Source organism: Syngnathus scovelli, chromosome 10 (genome assembly GCF_024217435.2).
Source record: "Syngnathus scovelli strain Florida chromosome 10, RoL_Ssco_1.2, whole genome shotgun sequence".
Taxonomy (NCBI): Eukaryota; Metazoa; Chordata; class Actinopteri; order Syngnathiformes; family Syngnathidae; genus Syngnathus; species Syngnathus scovelli.
The window spans coordinates 12,603,268-12,622,622 of NC_090856.1; the positions used below are offsets into that span (position 1 = coordinate 12,603,268).

The 19,355-nt window shown below is 42.9% G+C and overlaps 1 long non-coding RNA gene across 1 annotated transcript in view; it reads right to left on the reverse strand.

Annotated features, from left to right (window-relative positions):
• Window positions 1-4,053: 4,053 nt before the first annotated feature.
• The window catches only part of LOC125975303 (uncharacterized), a 129,361-nt gene continuing 114,059 nt past the window's right edge, over window positions 4,054-19,355 (reverse strand). Inside the window, exon 2 of the long non-coding RNA XR_011087610.1 lies at window positions 4,054-4,312. This is a non-coding gene — a long non-coding RNA (uncharacterized lncRNA). The remainder of the gene's footprint in view (window positions 4,313-19,355) is intronic.

Sequence of the window (19,355 nt, forward strand, 5' to 3'; positions counted from 1 at the left end):
TGAACGTACCTAACTTTCTGACCATCCAACCTCCACTGTGGTATAAAAACCCTTACTATTGTATTGAGTAGGTACATTGAGCAACCTAGCTTCCTCCTGACTGCCAAATGTCCTGTTCTAAAATTTATAGAACTCGACCTCTACGTCTTAAGCTTGATGAGCCAAAATATAAGATCTTGCTCTTGTTTCCTACCGTTTTAGCCTATTTGTTTTATCCAAATCCGTTCAATCTCTGATTATAATCTGTACCCCTACGTATTTTTCAAATTTTTAATTATTTATTTATCAAATCTCCTCAGTTCTGTCAAACTCAGTGCACAATGAACCTCCCTTCCACTTTGAACCAAGCTTCACCAAATTTGGGAACGCCGTAGCAAGGAGTGCGATTTGGTTGTCAGACACTCCAAGTCCATATCTTTTTGCCGCACTTCACCCTATCAAGTTGGTGTTCTTTTGTTGTTGCTTCAGAGCGACCCCATCCATCACTCTTGAATGAGTCCATTGTTCAAATGAGTCAATTTTCATCATTGTGAGTTCCTCCGCTTTCCACTGTCTTTTCTCGTCCCCGAGGATGTTGTATTTCCTCCGGAGTGTACTTGTCCTCCTCCAAGCACAACAGCAGTCTTTTCTTGTCCTTCGCCAAAGGTCAAAGGTGCTTCAGAGCCAGGCACCATTTTGTGGTTGTTCACGGCTGCAGGCGAAGACTCGGATTGGGTTTCAGGGACTCTGACACTGAGAATGACAGACTGGTTTGAACACTTGTAAGACTATCTCCAAATGTAGCTGCTTCCATCAATTTGCTGGTAATGTTTGTTTACCAAACTTCAAATTCTCCTAATAACAGCGGTCTCGTTTTTATATCGTAAATCCTGCAACTCATCCTATTTTTGAGCTACATTTTATCTATAGTTCCAATTTAATCAGACAGTATGTTGTCTTCTGTATCATTATTGAAGATCAACTCATCGAGGTCTGCTTTCCACATCAAGCCCTGATCTGTATGTCTTGACCTCTCACATGTTATTGTCATGCTTGCTCAAAAATGTGATTTAGAGTATGGTGCTGTGAATTCTCAATCTCCCCAATGAAATTGGATCCCACCTCGTAGTTCTTATCTTTCTCATGTTCCTGTTAGCCTGCAATTGTCCAAATCAAAAATGTTTTCTTTTAACTGTCTTTCTTTTGAACCTCTAAATCTCTCGTGTTGCTAAACTATCTACACCAGAACAAAAAATTTACCACAATATAACACCAAATGTATTCGAAAATTCATTGTCATAAAGTGTTGTATTATTACTATCTTCCACTATCTGTCCTACTCACTCCCCCCCTTTTGAGGCTTGGCAACGCCCATGCCTCACACCTTGACAAACTTTTTGGGAGAATGCGTTCTTTACTACATACGATTCCATCATCATTTAATTTGACTTTCTTTCCAAAACGCTTCTCAATTTCTCAGTTCACACATCTTCTACATGTGTTACTGGTTCTCCAGTTTTTTTTTTCTAGTTAATTATCAATCCAAAAGCTACGCGTTTCTTCCTAACATTCAACCTGCTCAAAATCACTCTTTCATCAAAGTCGCTCTACTAATTCTCTATAGTAGTCGCCAACGACTTCAACCATTCAACCTGTAATTTCTTTTCATTCAGGCTATCATTCATCTATGTTCATTTGCATCTCACACGCAGTCTCCAAAAAGGAGTCTTTCTATCACATTGGTCCCAATTCATCCAAGCTCACCACACAACATTCATATATCATTTCCAACTCAGGTTTCCTGGTAGAACAATCCACCAATTCAAAAAAAAACTTAACTAAAACAAACAATTGGCAAATTAATCTGAATTTTTTTTTTTTTCTTTGTTTTTAAATTTGAAGAACTCAATCTCTCAGATTTAGCTTGCATTTAGAATTTTGTATAATCTTATAACACAACCAATCAATTATTCCTATTAAATGTAGCATTGCAAAATCTTAAATTCACAATTTAGCTTCTTCCAATTCCTGAAAGCATGTTCTGTCATTTTTTTCTTCGAATTTCTCATGTGGGCTCGACACTTTACATGCACTAGTGTGGATTAGTTTCTGCTTGCAAACAGATTTCTCTCTTTTTCCTCTCATTTATATCTTTCAAAATCATTTCTGTTCTGCTATGCAAATTGGATAGACCACAGTCTAGCAAAAAAAAATTTTTTTATACTAAAACTTTAGCCAATGTTCATCATTTTAACATATACGCACACACATGCACAGCTCTCGCATGCAAAAGGTAGTTCCCAGCAACAATGATTCGTCACAGGCTGGCCATTTCCTGTGGTCGATCATGAGCTGGTCCCTCCCATGCACACGAGGACAGCACATTCTAATTTTATTTATTTATCTTCTAGAAGCAAGTTGCATTTCTTTACCACTTGATTTGCATATTTTAACTTCAGTGTAACACAATTTGAGCTCTAGTCATTTATAATTTGGGCATACAAACAGCATTGTCATACTTCTTGGATGGACAGGATTTCTAATAATCTAAAAAAAATTCTAATAATCTGACAATGACATGTTTTGCTGTCATATGGGCATCTATTCTTTCTTTCTCTGTATGAGCATAAGCGTTCAAAGAGGAGGAAGCTTGTCATGCTAAAAATTTTGCTTTTCTTCTGCTACTTCCTCCACCCTTTGATTGATATTGTTTTGCAAAACGACACTCTCGCGTGAAGTGTCCTCGTCTCCCACAGTTCCAACAGTTGTCAGAATCTCGTGGGGGTTTTGAATTATATGGCGGCCTGCGACCTTGTTGGCCTCTACCTCTCCCTCTAACCTGCTGGGACCCTTGGAAGAAGACTGTTGTATCTTCATCTAGTTCATCATCATCATTATCTAGATGAAATACATCAGAACTTTTGCCTTTTTTGATCACTTTTTCAGCATGTCTGGCCCATTGCATAGTTGTTGTCACACTTGCAACATCCACTTCCACCAAATGTTTCCTCACCCAGTTGCCTATTTCAGGGCGGAAATTAGTGAGGAGCGCATTTTTAAGCTGTTGTTGATAAGCACTCTCAGCTGTATCATTGAATGGGATGCCACTATGCACCCTGAATTCTTTTTCAAATCCCAATTGAATGGCGGCCTCATCACTTTTCAACTTTCTATCTTTTGTCTTTTGGATTTGTTCTCTTCTTTCTTGTGAAGCTTTCAACCACACTCTAGCACTTCTACCACTTCTTCCACATTTCAAATTTCCTTGTACTCCATACATTTTCTTCCACTTCAGCATGTATTGCATACAATTAAGAAATCTACTTGCCATGAACTTCTCGTTTTAAAGAAGAGCAGAGCAAGAGATTTACCGTTCTTATTTCCCATCTTAATTTTAGTAGCTTAAGGTTTTACAATTTTTTTCAATTTTTTTTTCTTTGAGGATCCTCAATGCAGGTTTAAATTGACCTTCCAACAGATTACTAGCCTGTTTTATTGCCATGGATCAACGCTAGAACTGCTTTTTAGTCATTTTATCCTACCAGTCACACACTCAATCACACTAACTCCAGCGCTTTTTTAGGCCTCATGGCTCGGACAAACCAAAGCCGTATCTCATAGCTCGGATAAACCAAAGCCGTATCTCATAGCTCGGACAAACCAAAGCCGTATCTCATAGCTCGGACAAACCAAAGCCGAATCTCATAGCTCGGACAAACCAAAGCCGAATCTCATAGCCCGGACAAACCAAAGCCGTATCTCATAGCCCGGACAAACCAAAGCCGTATCTCATAGCGCTTTAACTTACTTGTCCCCTGGTTCGTTGCACCGCCGGATCCCGTCAATCCACCTCTGTCAGACGAAGGCAGACCTAAGATGCTGGCCCAGCGAAGAATTCTCTTCCCAGGACTTTCTTTTCCAGGTCCTCCTAATGGACGCTGGCTTGTCGACAATGCAGCACGTCCTCCTTCGCCGGTCAGATGGTGGGTATGAGGATCCCGGGTTTCGGCACCAAAATGTTAGAGATTTGCTCACTCCAACTTATTTTGCAAGAACCACAAGAGACAAGGCAAGTTCTTTTAGACACCTGCAGGTGGAGAGTCCATTCGTCGCTGTCTGAACAGCGATTATCGAATGAAGTCTGAAAGGTCTCCTTCCTGCAAGGGCATATTTATTAGGAGGAACAGAGTGGGGGTATGAGTGGGCTGAATAGAAAGCCCTTGTCCTCTAGTCTAAACATCTCAGGGGATGTTTTACGATCTTGTGATAAGGAGGACAAGGTAAGGTATTTATTACCTGTTGCATTCCAACATAATCCTATGATAAAGATAACCTGGAAAACCCTAACACACCCTGCCGAGCGCCAGCCCCCGACTTCAATCCACGGAGGTGAAAGAAAGCTCCGTAGAGTAGGACCGGGCGTGCGTAAAAGCCATAATAGTTTTTCAAACCTTCTGTGTCACTCCAAATTCTTAAATCCTTCAAACTCTTCGTCCTCCGTGTCACTTACAAACAAAGCCGCTAATGATGCCGGTAGTAAGTGGGGCCCTTTGTCATCTTCGTCATCCCGTGATCGAATCTTTGTCCTTTATGTAAACAACCGCCGCGCCACGGCGAGTCACGCTGCTGACGTCACTTGAAATTCAAATTACAGTAATTGTTTTAATTTTTTTTTTATTTTTGAAAAAAACACACAAGTCGCTCCTTATTATAAATCACCCCCCCCCCCACCCAAACTATGAAAAAAACCCTGCAACTTATAGTCCGAAAATTACGGTACTTTAACTAAGAAAATTCAACCCAAGTTAATATCGAAGTTCTCCCTGACGACAATCTGAGGCTTCTCAGGAACCACACATGACCAAGATTGAATTCCCCCAACCCGTTTAACCAATTGACGCCGACTGCACCCGCCGGTGCTATTTTAACCACGCCATAGATTTGGAGAGAGAACGTTGCTGTGGCCCGCTAGAAGCCCCAAAAAGTCGCCGGACCACCGTCGAAAAAACCTCGCCAATCTAATGACGAGGAAAAAGAGGGAAGCCCATTCTACACCCCCAGAGACCCCCCTCATCTGGCATCAGCCATGTGAAGGGAGCTCCGGCACACATCACATTCCACAAAGCGTAGCATGAGCCCCAAAAACAGTAATGAACAGAACCATGTCCCCCAAATACAAACCAGCATTGTCATATCGTAAACACACCACGAGGCAAAGAAATCCATCCATCCATCCATTTTCTGAACCGCTTAGTCCCCACGGGGGTCGCGGGCGTGCTGGAGCCTATCCCAGCCGTCATCGGGCAGTAGGCGGGGGACACCCTGAACCGGTTGCCAGCCAATCGCAGGGCACACAGAGACAAACAACCATTCGCACTCGCACTCACACCTAGGGACAATTTGGAGTGATCAATCGGCCTACCAAGCATGTTTTTGGGATGTGGGAGGAAACCGGAGTGCCCGGAGAAAACCCACGCGGGCTCGGGGAGAACATACAAACTCCGCACAGGGAGGGCCGGAGGTGGAATCGAACCCGCACCCTCCTAACTGTGAGGCGGACGTGCTACCCACTGCGCCACCGAGCCGCCTGAGGCAAAGAAATGAGGTGACATAATGAAATAAATAAATACGGCAAAACAACGAGGTAAAATAGTGAGGTATATAAAAACTAATTACCGTAATTTCTGGACTATAAACCGCGACTTTTTTCCAAAATTTTGGACCCTGCGGCTTATAGTCAGGTGCGGCTTATATAAGATTTTTTTCGTGATTTTTGTGATGACTTGATCACTTTTACTCTTAACACTATTATATACAGTAAAAGCTACAAAACAAACTGACAAATAACTCGTTTTCAAATCAGACGAGTAAAAACTGGTCAAATATTTTAAAAAAAGATATTAAAAGTGAAGACAATTTGCAATTCTAGTAATGACACACGAATTTGATGCACAATTTGTCTTCGCGGGCCACATAGAATGATGTGGCGGGCCGTATCTGGCCCCCGGGCCTTGAGTTTGACACCTGTGCTCTAAACCCTTTCTCTTACTCTGCCATGTCACTCAGAGATTACACAAAGCAGTGGCGCTGTTTGGACCATCTGCATTGTATTAAAACCCAATCAATCAGCATTTAAATTAAATTCTTCAGACATTTTGCTCACTAAAAACAAGTTGTAATGAATGTGAACTTTTAATGCATTTTATTCAGGTTACTTTGAACCTTAAACGGCGGCGCGGCGTACTTATGGATTTTTACGCCCTCCGGCCTCCAGGGGGCGCTCTATCAGGAAGCAAGAGCGAGACAGGCGAAGAAGAGATAATGGGCCGAAGAAGACGTGCTCGTTTGTGTTTACATTTCACGCATCACGCACACACCCGCATTCACACAAAGACAGGAAGCTTTTATACACAAACCGTCATCATGGGGGACAAAAGAAATGCATATGATGCCGCTTTTAAGCCAAAGGCAGTCGATGTTGATGACATTATCTTGTGTCTACTCTGGAGCATACTTATGGATTTTTACGGCCTCCGGTCTCCAAGGGGCGCTCTAGCAGGAAGCAAGAGCGAGACAGGCGAAGAAGAGATAATGGGCCGAAGAAGACGTACTCGTTTGTGTTTACATTTCGCTCATCACGCACACACCCACATTCATACAAAGACAGGAAGCTTTTATACACAAACCGTCATTATGGGGGACAAAAGAAATACATATGATGCCGCTTTTAAGCTATACGTGTCGCTGTTAAGGATCGGACAGTACAGCCAAGTGCGTGACGACGGACTTTATTGGAAGGGGATGATGGGAACAGCCGGCGCTGGAGCGGCGATCGGGCTGGAGAGGACAAACGGTTCTGCGGGGGTTTTGAATAGTCAAGCGAGTCAAGTTTTTCCGGGACTGATGAGCGAAGCAGCATCAAGGGACAGACTGGCACTCGGTTCTGCGCTTGCGGCGCTGATATAGCACTGTCCATGAACCCGTGGCAGGTGACGGTGATTCCACTGACAGGGGGGGCGTGGTCCCGTCGCAGGTGGCACCAGCACGTGACAGTCGCTCGCTGGTTTAATGTAATTTAGCGCTTCGTGCATGAATAAGATTAGCATGAACAGACCCTCTTCACACTCGAAGAAATGCATAAAACCGACGACGAAAGAGAGACTGAGAAAGTGTGCGGCGAAGGATATCTAACGCTATTCCAATTGGACACTAAGGAGGAAGACTTCGATGGTTTCAGTGCACAGGAGGAAGATGAAGACGGCTCTTTTTTTACTTTTACTGGTATGTTTTTTTTAACCAGCCCTCTTAGTGCTGTGCTACTGTGTTGCTGCTGTGTTACCGCCGCGTCTCAGTGACTTTGCTGTGTTACTTCCGTGTTGCTGCGGTATTACTGCCGCGTCACAGGCAGTGTTTGGAAAGAAATGTTAAGGTATGTTATTAAAGCTTTAAAAAAACTTTCTGTGTCCAGTCTTTCTTTGCTAATAACTCGCGTGCACACTTCCGCGTTGCTGCGGTACTACTGCTGTGTCACAGGCAATGTTTAGAAAGACATGTTCAAGTATGTTATTAAAACGTTAAAAAGGCTTTCTATGTACTGTCTTTCTTTGTAAAAAAAACTCGTGTGCACGTGCGGCTTATAGACCGGTGCGGCTTATGTAAGAAAAAAAAACAAAATATCCCTGAATTTTAGCTGGTGCGGTTTATAATCCGGTGCGTTTTATAGTCCGGCAATTACGGTATCATAACATGCAAGAAAATTAAAGCCCCCGTCGCGCTGCCCCCCTCGCATGTACAAGCGCGTGCAGATGTGAAATCCAGTCCACTGAGCCGTCAGTGGGGAGTAGCCCTAGACGGCATTGTCCTGGGCCGGCTGTCCGTTCAATGTCCTTCTGTTGCCCATGACGGCCGTTGAATCCCGTGCAAGGCCCCGGTCAGCGGCCAGGCGACCTACGACAAGCTATAGCTACTGTCTGTATCAAGCGACGTTAACAGTGCAAACATGTGAAGTCATAATGCCAAAGGCAGCAGCGCGGGCCGACGTCCTTCCAGCCCCGTAGGCCACCGCTGGCGAGGCAACACAACCCAATTGCTCCAGTGTTGCCAGCCCCCTCAAATAATCTTTTGGCGATGATGGGGCAACAAGGAAAAAGCTGTCAATCGTCTCGTCGAAATGCCCATCGGGACCCCTGAGGGCTCCCGACACCTACCCCTCTTTTCCAGAGGCCCACGTGATACCTGAAACAAACAAGCAAATAAGCAAACAAACAAACAAACAAACCAACCTAACACCCCAGGACTTATAAATCATTCCCCTCATTTCTCGTCGTGCTGACAGCGTGGCTAGATCCCCCCCAGTCACAATGTAAATTCTACCTGTTCCTGGTAGCCTTTCCTGCTGCAGATGTCACTGTCTCAATCACACTGTCATCTCTCTGAAGTCCCGTCAATCATGTCACTTCAATCGCTCTTTCCCCGTCCAAATACTATTTTCCACCCCCAAATTCCTTCTTTAGTTTAAAGATGCGTAGCATTCTCAAACTGGTACCACTCACAACACTGTTGTTCCCTTGATCTGTACATTTATGTATCCGTGTCTTATGTTCGAGACACCTCACTGTTCAAATCAGTCATCATTCTGAAACAACGCTCATGTAATATTTCCAAAACGGTACAACTACTCAAGTCCTTTCGATATTCGTTATGCAAACTAATCGTCCTAAAGTGTGTAATTAAACATTTGCCCTGTAATAGCAGCTTTAATGCAGTCACAAGTTCAGAAATTTCCCCTATTCCTTGTTTCTGGCCCTGTCTTCCTCCGACATTCATTGTGTATTGTGCTACTGTCCATTCCCTAATGGCTGTATGATTGGTCTTTTGTGCTTTGTCATTGAAAAACCTTATGCCTTATTGTCACTAGAGTGTTACCACGCTTTGGATCCATTCCAGGTTGTTGTCTCCCATTAACTCCCTTTCTTCCAAGATGCTTCGTCTGCTCCTTCCATCACTGCTCGTTGAATTCTGGCATGTCCTGTTAAAGCTTAAAAAAAAACAAGTGAATTTGGAAAAAAAAACTTTGAATCTCACAATTAAAAATTGAAATCTACTCACCCATTTCTATTTTACCACTCCCCCCTTTAACACATTCACGCAATGTGTCATTACGTATCAAGAGGAACCTACAAAGTGTCCCCCCACATCACCACACTCAACGTAGCCAGGCCCGCGGAACCTCTAGGGCCTGGCTGGCCTCGGGACCGTCACCTTAAGTCCCTGAAAATTGACTGTCCACCACACACTCGGCAACACAAACAAAAATCATCGCACTCCTGTCAGTAAGCATATAGCCCTGACAGCTGACATTTGTGCACACAAATACTACACAGACATCAAGTATCAAAATAAAAACAGTCATAAAATGAATCCTGGCGCCCACAGATCATGTCCTGAAAACCATGTCATCAACAAATTCATCACAAAAAACAAAAGGGCAAGGGTTAACATATTCTTGTAAACTCAACACAAACTTTCCACGAACAACCTGCAAAAATGAAAACAAGTTATGCAGACAAAGCGCAATCCGCTCCTTGGCTGGCGGCTGATGCTGCAAAAAGTCAAGTCACGCAGACAAACAAAGCAGAGCGTGCTCTTGTCGCAAGCAAGCTCAAGCGTCAAACATTTGGTCACTGTCCACCTAGTCCGTCAACCCATCGGGTGAGCCCAAAGTCGTCACACGTTAAATCGTCCAAAGTCTTGATGTTCGATGCTAGTTCTGTCTTGTCTGACCATATCACTGAAATGGGCCTTCTCTATCGAATCATTTTGTTGTCGATGGTGCCCCTGATTGATCATTGAACCATGGTTCCGGTCAGAACTCATCACTTGCCAGTTCCAGTCCCTCCAATCTGTACCACCCCTTTAGGTGACAGGAATTTTATCCTCAATTGCGATCACATCACCCCAACTTCAGACCTCTCTGACCACTCATACTGCGCACACACAGTCATAGACGATCACACGCGCACGCACCCATCCACACACTCACAGACACACTCATTCGTCACTATCACTCAGCTCTCATCCCACACTAAGCAAAGTTAGTATGTTAGTGAGCAGGCAAACATTGACTCCTAAACGTAACTCTTCTCATTTGGACATACTCGTCAACCAGACCTATTGTAAAATTTCCAATTAAATTTTCCATAAACTCGCCAATCCGATTCATCGCATTGTCATATATGTCTATCTGCGAGGGAGCCTCCATAACCTCAGATTGCTCCTACAAATTCGATCCCTACTACTTATCCTAATTAAATTTAAGAAAGCATAGTCAGACTATTCCCTCTGGCTTTTCAGGTCATCATTTGACTCCCCCCCCCCCCCCCACACACACACACACACACTTTTTCCTGTTGTCTAGCTCGAAAATGTTTCAGTCTGCTTCTCTTTATTGCCCCTCTTGGCGAGTCTCACTCCCCCCTTTTTTTTTCTTAAAAATCCTGCCTCTGTTACACCATCCAAGCACCTCTCCCTGCTTCCTTACGTCATTAATGAGTCAATTTTCAGCATTGTGAGTTCCTCCGCTTCTCAATGTCTTTTCTCGTCTCCGAGGATGTCGTCCTTCCTCCGGAGAGTCGCTTGCCCCTTCCAAGCAAAAAAACTGTCTTTCTTCGTTCTTGCCAAAGGTCAAAAGTGCCTCAAAGCCAGGCACCGTTTTGTAGTCATCGACGGCTGTAAGCGGAGTCTCCGGATAGAGTTTCAGGGATCCTGGCACTGAGAGTGACAGACTGGGACCTCAAACTCGTGAGATTATCTCCAAATATAGCTGCTGCCATCAATTCGCTAATAATGTTTGTTTGTCAAACTTCAAGTTCTCCTAGTAACAGCCATCTTGTTTTTATATAGTAAGTCCTGCAAACTCATCCTGTTTATGAGATCCATTTTGTCTGTTGTTTTCTTATTTTCGATTCTAATCCCTTCCTTCTTCTAATTATTTGAGTTGGAACCGCTGAGACCACTCCTTGCTCCATGTGCATACCACATCCCCCCCCAGGGGGCTTACTCCAAGCTCCCCGCGTTCCATTCCTCTCTTAGATCCCTCATCCTTCTGTCTTTCCCACTTCAAGCCTTCAATTTTGGATCCAGCTTCCGACTCTTGTGTAAAGATGTAATGTAATTTAATGAGATCTAGGTTGTGTCTTCAATATCAGTATTCAAAATTAACTCATTAAGCATCTGCGCTCCAAATCTTGCCCTGATCTACGTCTCGACCTCTCAAACATTATTACCTGTGTCATGCTTGCTCAAAAATGTAACTTGGAATATGGTGTTGTGAATTTCCAAACTCCTCGATCCCATTGGATCCCGCTTCTCAGCTGCTCTTCCTCATGGTCCTGTTAGCCTGCAATTGTCCAAATCAAAAATGTGATTTCCTTTTAAATGTCTTTCTTTTGAACCTCTAAATCTCTCGTGTTGCTAACCTATCTATACCAGGAAACTACTACAATGAGGAGACTACTCCCAATATCTCCTCATTGAACTATCTTCCGCTTTTTTCTATGTAATGCATTGTTGACCACAAACTATTGACCTACTGTAACCCCTAATTTAATCCCAATCAACAAATACTCCTTCCTTCTCACTTATTTTGTCTTAATCAATTACTAACTGGTTTAATTTCTTTAACGCGTCTGTCTCTATGTCTATTTGAGTATTGGAACTCTTCTACAAATGTAATGTCTCATTTCCATATCAGTTGCCAGATGGCCTGGCGGGGTGCTGACCGCTCCGGACAAGGTCCCTCATTAATTACGAGTGACCACCCTTTCTTCACTTCCCTCCTCTATCTCATGCTACAAAGGTCCTTGTCCCAGGCCGCCTCTGTGGCTTCCTACCATAAATTATTGGTGTCGCGGCTTAACTTTCTACTTTCTACTTAAGACACACAAATACACATACGTATATCAGTATTGTAACGGTTAGTGCAAGCATGCCTCTCTCCCATTTATTGGCAAACTGTTAACCATTAGTACTTTTGCAGTTTCAAAAATACCCATTCAATGTGGTTCATGCATTATTTGCCCAGCAGCATTTGGTCATCCACTATTTGTGTTAGTTTCACACGATTTTGACCTATTCCGGGGGACCCGGCCCCGCCTCGCTCCACTCCTCAGTGCGCATCCCCGGGGCGGGCAGCCCGAATGAACGAAGGGGGGGCCCGGCTCATCAATGTTGACCATGCGGGCTGACCAGACCCACGCTATCATAAAGCCGCAGCCCCCCCCCCCCCCCCCCCCCCGCACGCTGGTAATGTAGAAGCATGCGAACTTGGTGTTTTGACACACCAGCCAATTTTGCTAATCTGACATGCATGTGATTTGCAAATGTGAATTTGAGGATGAATTTGTTTGAAGTAATTTCATCCTCAAGAAGGGGGAGGACTAGGCACGAGGGTAAAGTAATGCCTCGTGTGCCCCATTACCCGAGACCAAAAGCAGTGGTTATTGGGAAATAAGTAGAGGACGACCGGAGGAAATTACATCCCCGGCTCCAATGACAAACTCCACTTAGAACGGAACCTCTTCACTGGTTTCTTTTATATCAAACAAATTATTTTAGGTTCATTACCTAACATGTTTCGGCGGTTTCTTCCACCTTCATCAGAGTGTCACCGATGTGATTGTGATGCGTCTTTATCAGCTGATGGATGAAGGCGTGGCTCACCTGTCAGATTTGACAGGTGAGTCACGCCCTCTGCTGTCCATTCACCTCTCCAGAATGCTGTTCCAGGTTGTAGAGAGCATGTAGGCTCCCTCATCCCTGTTGACAAACACGGAAACAAGAACCCAGCGGAATGGTGACGTTGCCGTATGTGAGAGGAATTACGGAACGCATCAAAAGAGCCATGAAAAAATACAACATAAACACACCTATCAAACCACATACAACACTTCGTTAAATACTGGTCCGCCCAAAAGACAAAGTTAACCCGGAAAATAAATGCAATTCCATATACGAAATTCCATGCAAATCATGCAATAAATCATACATCGGGGAGACAGGGAGGAACTTCATCACAAGAAAAATAGAACACAAGAAGGAGTGTGATAAGGAGACAGCAACAAGACAAACGAGCACTAAAACTACAAGCAGAACAGGAACACTACAAGTCAGCCATTACCGATCACTGTAAAAGAGAAAACCACATCATGGACTGGGAAAAGGCCAGAGTCATCCGCACTGAAGAAAACAAACATCAGCGTTGGATCAGGGAGGCCATTGAGATCCGTAAGCGGGGCCCGAGGACCATCAACAGGGATGAGGGAGCCTACATGTGCTCTACAACCTGGAACAGCATTCTGGAAAGGTGAATGGACAGCAGAGGGCGTGACCACGCCTTCATCCATCAGCTGATAAAGACGCGTCACAATCACATCGGTGTCACTCTGATGAAGGCGGAAGAAACCGCCGAAACATGTCAGGTAATGAACCTAAAATAATTTGTTTGATATAAAAGAAACCAGTGAAGTGATTGAAAAAAGGAAAAACAAGATGAACTTAGTACAACTAGAACGGAACCTATCCAGGATGGGAACCGTGCTGGAGTTGGTTGTGTTAAGTTATGACTTTTTCGAACAGTAAACGTTTCCTTAACAAGGCTCTGAGAAGCCTGCCTAATGAGGATGGTTTGACCGTTCTATGTTCTAAACTTGTGTGTCTCTTGTGTTTCAGACAGTAAATCGTGTTTCGAATGCACCCAGGTGCATTCTTTGTGGATTGAATTTAGCAAAATTTGCCTGGACGGTGGGAAGGGCGTTTGTGGGGAGCTGTTGCTTTACCACATCCCTTACAGGCCATACATGGCTCACCCCTGATGGTCTCTATGTCAAGCGAGGAGAGCAAACTGAGGTGGTGCGCCTTGGATGGGGTGGCTGTTCTGACCTGATGACGTCAGCAACACTACTCGAGACGTCCAATGGCCCACCAAAACCATGTGTTGTTCTCGTTTCGAGACATGGCACCATCTGTCCTCTGGTTCACATGGCTTATTGCCACCCGAACGGGTCTCGATGCGTCATGTCCCACTGGCATTGCGGCCGATGTGTGGCTGTTAACCTTGCACATCGGCCTGTGCCCAATGACTTTTACGTCCGCCACCATACACCCCGAGGCTCTGTTTACGAGTGTGATGGCCTTTGCTACGGGATGCCCGGTGACCAATCGCCAGGTGAGTCCCCTGCTAGCCCTGCCCGGCCTGCGGACGAGAATTTGGAGGACAATTCTGTGGCCGACGACGTCAAAATGGGCGAAGAGGACAACTGGGACTTTTATGCTGACGGTAGCCCTTTGGGTGAAGATACACCTCCAGAATTGAGAGCCCTGGCTGAGGGATCCGGCCATGCCAGCAATAACGACACCAGCGACCAGCACGTTGGCGCGTTTGATAGAGCACTTGCTTCAGGCCCTGGAACGAATTGCGGAAGGGGGCTGTTTCACCCCGCCTGACAGACTGCTACCTGTTTGCCCTGCCGGGGAAGTTGTGAAAATTTTTGACTCCGAGGATGAGATGCCAGTGTAGCCTTCCGACCAAGGTGCGGGGCAAGGCGGCTTTGTCGCCTGGTCCTAAATCCGAGAAGGGGGTGTCGAGTTACATGGTGGATAGGAGGGTAAAAGATGGTGTGGATTTGGCCCAGACGAATTGGCTAAGATGAAATTCTAAATTTCAAAGCTTGACATGGAAGACCTGAAGAAGGGGGCCTGAGTAGGGGTTACTTAAAAGTTAGTTCTTCAAAATTAACTCTTGTTAAATTGATAAAGGGGAATTTGTTGGTTGAACCAGTAAACCTCCATTCCCGTTCCAAATTTCACCAGAAGATGGTGCCAAAGTCAGCTTGACCTAACATAGTAAATGAATAGTTTAAAAAGTCATCGATTAGATGAAGACTTGTTCTGAGGCACAGCAACCCACAATTTTGTAATATATTATATTATTTTGTTTTGCTGTAATATACTTTGAAACTGCTTGAATATCTCAATTTGCTAACTAGGGAAGCCCATGCTCATCGTTAGCTAATGAGAATGAGACATGTTAATCAAAGTTAGAGTAAGCTGCAATATACTTTATTTTATTCTGCTTTGCAATATTGTATAGTTAGTAGCAACTCGAGCAGCATCATAGCACTGATGTTTCATTTACACATGAATGTATTAAGAGTTGAGTAAGGACAAGGGGCTGACAGTGATACCGTGGGTGGAAGACTGCAATCCCACGCTTGAGCTTGACCTAGAGGTCACCAGCTTGTCAAAATACGTTTTGAAGATACTTGAGTGTTTTAACCTGCTAACTAAGAGAATCCACATTCATAGTTATGATTATGTGTTAAATTGACTATTGTGAAAGTATGTGTTATTATTGTCACGATGTTTGATCAGTATCAAACATGTATGTAATATTGATGTTTCATTTACACATAAATGTATAAATGTGAGCGAAGACAAGGAGGCGAAAAGGGTTAATGGTCATACTAAGTGGTGGAAGACTGAGATCCCACACAGGAGCGTGACCTCGGGCAAACACAGGCTGCAGCTTTAATGCAATTGGCTGCAGTGAAACTTGGCTGCATGACAAGTCATACACTGACATCTTAAATCTTAATGGCTATAAGTTGTTGACTAAGAACAGATGTGGCAGATTTGGCGGTGGCGTGTGCCTATATATTTCCTCCCCTTACAACGTGAGGATATGTGATGACATTGTCATAGCAGACAACCACAGTGACTCCCTTTTTGTTGAAATAAACGGAAAAAGCAGGAAAAACCTCATTATTGGTATAATATATCGTCCCCCAGACGCTGATCTTGAAATCTTTAGGACTAAATTGGAGGAAGCATTATTTTCTATAAATAATAATAACAAAAGCTGTGTCCTCCTTGGCGACTTCAATGTTGATCTTTCCAAGGATGAGACAGCCAAAAATGACTTTATAAACACATTACACTCTTCATCATTCTTTCCCATAATAAATACTTATACCAGAGTCACTCACTCAACTAAGTCAATTATTGATAATTTCATCACAAATCTTCAAAACGTCACGCTTACTTCTGGAACTGTACTCTCTGAGATTTCTGATCATTTCCCTATTGTATTATTCATTGACCTCCCTGCTAGGCCCCCACCTACTCGTCATATAATAAAATTAAAATTACTCAATGAAGAAACCATATGACGTCTAAGTGAGGACCTGCAGACCAAGACATGGTATGGAATATATAATTGTAGTGATGTTGATGCTGCATTTGAAACTCTAACCAAAGAAATATCCGACTCTATTCAAAGGACCATTCCTGAGAAAGTAATCATATGTAATACAACTACTCAAAATCCATGGATCACTAAGGGCATATTAAAGTCTATTAAGCATAAAAATAAATTATATAAAAGATACATAAATAGACCTAACCATAATAATAAAAATGCATATATTAATTATAGAAATAAACTTACACATATTATCAGAAAGCGGAAGAGTAATTTGCCGATTTGATAAACGAATCACAGGGTGATTCCAAGAAATCTTGGAGAGTACTCAACAAGGTCTTAAACAGAAGCCAAAAAACTCCTGTATTCCCTGACCATGATAATAATACAGGCAACACCACCAGAAACAACAGTCTTGCCGACGAATTCAATAACTACTTTGTCTCCATTGGTAGCAACATATCCAGTAAAATCCGTCAGCCTCAGGATGCCTCGTTTAAAGACTACCTATCAGGTAGTCTTACTGGGCTCTTTCTTCCTGAATCCAACTAACTGCGATGAAGTGCATAAAATAATCATGAATATGAAGAATTCAAACTCAGCTGGTACAGATGGTATCTAAAAGTAAAATCCTGAAAAGCATCTCCAATGTAATAACTGCACCTCTTACACATTGCATCAATCTGTCTCTACTCTCTGGAGTAGTGCCACAAATGGCAAAAATAGCGCGTATCATACCGGTCTTTAAATCGGGAGATAAAACCGATATTAGCAACTACAGACCAATATCAATCTTGCCTACTCTTTCCAAGGTTTTGGAAAGAGTAGTTTACAACAAATTTAACAGCTATCTAAACAACCTAAACATCATTGCCCCATCCCAGTATGGATTCAGAAAGGAAAACACTACATATATGGCACTACTTGACTTGACTGATAAAATCTACGAGGCAATTGATAAAGGCGAATATGGTATTGGGATTTTTCTGGACTTGTCTAAAGCTTTTGATACCATTATGATTGACATTCTTGTAAATAAATTACACCACTACGGTATTAGAGGCCTGGCATTAGACTGGTTCCGCAGCTACCTACTTGGAAGATATCAATATGTTTCTATTAACAACCATAAATCTTCACACAAACCCATCAATTATGGAGTTCCCCAAGGGTCCATCTTAGGGCCGCTCCTCTTCATCTTGTACATAAATGACATTGTTAATACTTCATCCATACTACATAAAGTGTTATTTGCTGATGATACAAACTTGTTTCTTTCCCACAAAAATTCAAATACACTTGAACAAATTGTAAATAGTGAGTTGGCAAAAATAAACACATGGTTTAAATGCAACAAACTCTCCCTAAATGTCAATAAAACAAGCCACATCATATTCCGCTCCCATAAAAAAAAGGACATTGACCAAATTTCCATAAAAATCAACAGACAAAACATTGAAAGAGTCAGCTCTACTAAATTCCTGGGTATCCATATTGATGAGTTCTTGAACTTTAAAAGACATATTGATGATCTCACAATCAAACTGTCTAAATATGCCCACTTCAAATTGAGACATTATCTCCCACTTACTGCACTTCTTATTCTGTAAAAATCCTTATTTGAACCTCATTTAAAATATTGCAATATTAAATGGTGTAACACATTTCCAACCCATTTTAAAAAGCTTGAGATATAAAGGGAAATGTGCTTTTGGGAGTTTGCAAACATATATTTTAAGGTTGTGTTAAACTTATAATCATATTAATATCTAGTATTAGAGTGCACGTGTGGATTGGTGGGGGGCGAGGAATGTGCAGACAAACTGCATGAACTTGTTTTCTTCAAAGTGTTGTGGAATAGGCCTGGATAGGGAGTACCGGAGGAGACCATCTCAAGGTCGGTTAGGAACAAGAACAACAGCACGTCTATGAGACCGGCCTTCGAGGGAAAAACCCAACCGTCTGACCTCAGCGACACCTGGACCGGGGAGGAGATGGCCATCGACCAATCATCTCACAATATTTTGCATGCTTTAATATTCATATTGTGTTTCTTTAAAACTGGGCAACCCGGAAGAATGTGTCGTCTTTTGGTGGTCACAAAAACGCACGAGTTTTAGTGTGAGGGACCCGGGACCCAGGCCTGTATTAGTGCGCTCTGTCAGGAATAAATAATTGGTAAATTTGGTCTGATTGATCTACTGGTCTTCTCTTTGACAGAACGAACTCGCAAAATTGTTAGGTGCGCCAGTGTGTGGATTAGGACATAGCAATTTATGTGTTAAGTGTTGATCGCAATTTGGAGTCAGATCAATAACTAGAATCCGTAACCTAACAGATACTTCAGAAAAAGGTCATACGTGCCATAACATGGTCTGAGTTTAACGCCCCCACTAAAACAATCTTCCACCGACACAATCTTCTGAGGCTTGTTGAACACAACTATTTCCAGAATGCTTGCGTCATGTATCAGACTATCCATAAACGAAACCATAAACTCTGCCAACTCATCCCAACCTCTACTCCCAGCCACACCCACACCACCAGGAATAGCAATCTAATCATTGGGAAAAAACGTAAACTAAAATCTACAAGCTTTAGCATAGCATTGTGTGTAGAGGACCACAGATTTGGAATGAGCTTGACGAAACACTAAAAATGTTGCAATCCATATCCATCTTCAAGACAAATCTAAAAAATCAACTCCTATCAATGTATGTTTAATGTGCTGATCATTAATCGCATGAACACCAGTGTCCTGTTGTTAATTTATTAATTGCTAATGTACTTTACATCAAATCCAGTGTAACCAGAATACTGAGACTATCTATTACTTGTCATATGTTTATTGTGTGTTGTACCTTATTGTGTGTTTATTGTTATTGTCTATTATATATATCTGTATGTTTGTCCATAATGTAAGGATACCTGGCCAATATCTGATACTTATGGGAAACCAGGCCCCCTATTAAAAGCTTTAAATAGCACACACACACACACACGCCCACGCACACGCACATGGGGATCCCCTGAGCACACACAAAAGAACGACAACAGACCGACATGTATATCTTACAGAGATTAGCACAAACACATAGGAAACAGCACAAAAAAGGGA